This window comes from Oreochromis aureus, unplaced genomic scaffold, assembly GCF_013358895.1.
Source record: "Oreochromis aureus strain Israel breed Guangdong unplaced genomic scaffold, ZZ_aureus HiC_scaffold_358, whole genome shotgun sequence".
NCBI classification, from domain to species: domain Eukaryota; kingdom Metazoa; phylum Chordata; class Actinopteri; order Cichliformes; family Cichlidae; genus Oreochromis; species Oreochromis aureus.
Window position 1 is genome coordinate 115,822 of NW_024108906.1, and position 3,411 is coordinate 119,232.

Here is a 3,411-nt window from a genome sequence, read left to right on the forward strand (position 1 = left end):
TCTTGATGGAAGAAAAGTGTTGAACCTTGCTGCCGGTTCCTCTTCTGTGCAGTGTGAAGAGGGAAAGCGGCTATGCTTATTCTTGCAGCTAAAGTGCTACGCTATTGTGACCAAGTGGTTGGCGGGGTTATAAAAGAAATAATAAAATGACAACGCCACCTGAGGGGGAATTCTAGCCCCCAGGAAATATGAACTTTAAAAATGAAATGTAATTAAAACAACAACATTTGCACAGGTTCAGGGATGCACACTGAGGCCGACTCAAATATCAACACAATTTTATTTATTAATGTAAAATAAAAAGTGGTTTAAAGTGGTTATAACTGCACCTGTAATAAAGGCTAATTTGGTGCCAATATGCCTAAACATCAGTAAAATATTTCCCTGATCCCCACACTGATATGTAAGATTTAAAGAATATACTTTGTAATTGTACTTGTGTTATGTTTTTTTCAGTTTCACACTTTCTACATCATTAAACCTGTGGACAAAGAGTAATGGTCTTCAGAGTCTTGATGGAAGAAAAGTGTTGAACCTTGCTGCCGGTTCCTCTTCTGTGCAGTGTGAAGAGGGAAAGACAGTACACTGGATTTTTGGAGCCAAACATTCTTGTTTTTGGATGAGAAGGTTGAGCACCAGGTTATCAGCAAATGTCAGCAAGCTGTATCCAAAAACTGCATGGGTGCACAGATAATAATAATAATAATGTTTTTTTCTCTCCTACATACAGATGGATCACTGGATAGATAACAGTAACATTTTTATTAACACAACAAACAAATGAAAAAAATCTAGAGGTTGAAGGTATTGTTGAATAGTTGAGTTTTGAGGAGCTTTTTAGATGAGTCCAGTGATGGAGTATTGTGGTGCTCAGATGGAAGAGAATTCAGAGGGTGGTGGCTGCTACACTGAAATCTCTTTTCACAAGTATATGGAGGTTGGTGCAAGGGATAGAAAGTAAACCCATGACTGGGGGAGTGGGGAGACCTGTGGATTTTGTCAAATCTTTTAGGGTTGACATGGTATCTCAAACTCAGCACTGATACCCAGGAAATTACTTGATACTTGATATAATTTTTAATACTATGGAGAAGTTTTACAATACCCAACCTCTAACTATTAGAAGTGTTATGGAAAAAAAAAACAACTTTGCATAAAGTGTGATATTTATGGAAGGGGAAATAAAAAAATAAGGAACACATTTTAATCAATTATTGTAAAAGCAGAAAAGTTAAAGTTTATTATCTTATTACAGCAGCCTCTCTCTGATCCACCGTTCACACTGTTCCACCTCAGCCTGCAGCTTGTCACTTCCTCAGCTCTCTTTAGGCCAGATTCTTTGTCTGCTCTGCTCAAGATTTCACTTTTGATTTCTCAGATTAGTTCTTCACACTCAGAACTCTCTGCTCAGTTCAGATACGGTTTTCCCGCTGCTCAGCACAGCCAGCAACCTAGCAAGTTCTCCATCTGACCGTAATCTACTCTGTTATGGTTCAATATCCCATTTACGACTCATTCAGCCAGTAATAATTAACAATAATTAATTAAATAGTAATTATTAATATCTAAATACAGTGTGCTAGCCATTATGTTTATTAAAACAGATGGCAAATATTTAAAAAGCTTACGTTAAGGTTAAGCTAGTTTATGTTAAGCTAGCCAGGTTATGATAACTGTTTATTACGTCAATGCTGTTGAAACAGGAGCTTTACTTACCTTTTTTAAATTAATTCTAAAGAGTCGTTCAGCGCAATGAACATTCACTACTTTAGCTGGCGAGGGACGAGCTGTGTGCTGCTATGGTGCTGTGTGAAGTTGTGTCAGCTGGATGGGGCAAAGACAGCACTGTTGGTATTGATACTGCTGGAAAGTAGTATCTTTATTTGTTATTAATTTTTAGTATTGATTAATATCTGAGAATCTACTCTTTTGACAATCATAATCTCTGCTAGGCAAACAAAGTCAATGTTCCTGTTACTAATGATACCATGCATCCAAGCATCAGTAGTGCTTTATTACTGATGTTGTTAACAGGCACTCAGGCACTGACAGATGTTCTGTTGGGAAGGTATGGAGAAAATAGTGCTGTTGATGCTAGCCAGATTGCTCAATAAACTCCCATTAGGTTTGTTTGATGTCATCGTTGCCTACTGAAATGCCTGTAGCCAGGCTGAGCTAGCAGCTGTTTGGCTGCTAGCTAGCAGAACAGCGGCACACAGGCATTAGCCAATCGATGAGGAAGCTGAGATACACAGGTACTTGTATAACATCACTATACAGTGACATGTAGCATCAAAAAAGGTCCAACGCATGTCAGACTACTCAGCATGGAAACTTTTAGATTGACTCACTTTTGGAGTCAGACTGAATTGGCTACCAGAACAACTGATGGTAGGCAGTTATTTTTTCAGCTCCAGAGGTTGCTGCTATAGGTGATCCATGATAACAGATAACTTGTGCATTTGTCTAATCATGATGTCACTGTCACAATGACATAATAATGAATATTTGTCACAGTGACATGATGGAGCATCACCTGAGTTATTGATGTAGTGCAGAAGTGAACAAAGAACATGCAGAAACCTGGGAGAGCTAAAGCTTGATTTAGACTTTGCAGGAAATCTATGTCCTGACTTACGTAATAACTGCAAAATCCTTTTATCCCTACACAGCAACTTTCCATGGCATTTAAGTCATGGAAAGTTGAAACAGCTAAATAGACTAGCCAAGCACCAGCGAACAAATGCAAACACGCAAACAGGGAAAGACTGAAGGGGGAGAAAAGAGAACAAAACAAAGAAGCGTTGTCACTGATGGCAACCAGGAACCATAGCACCCTCTGCTTTTAAAAAAAAGTTTAAACAAATTATTTTTGGCAGTTTTTTAAAAAAATAAACAGGGAGCTTTTTTTCAGGGAAAGGGCTCTAAAACACATTGTGCTATGTGGCTAGAAGCCAATGGTGAGTAAGTATGCAGTTAGCACTATGAATTGTGGGGATTTGAGGAAACCAAAATCTTGGAAAACTTTCTTTTGAAATTTCCAAATTACTTATTGAGAAACAAATAAGCAATTTACAAATTGCTAGAACTAGAACAAGAAAGTAGCCATTAGACACTGGAGCTGCAAAAAACTGAATGGTAAGAAAATAGTATTCTATAATGTATACCTTGATTTCAGTTACACAGACAAGTCGTCTTGAATTTTAAACAGGGAAAAACACTTTTACTGTTGCAGATTCCGTTTTGCCTGGATTCTGCAAATTTGTGACAGTAATCATAATTTGTTGAGCAGATTTGTTTTTATAAAATGGTGAAATGGGCTTCAGAGGTTAGTCAGCATTTGTTCTTTAATTGTTTAAAAGATTTAAAATGGACAAAGAAAACTTTGCAACTTACTGTAGGAATAGGAAA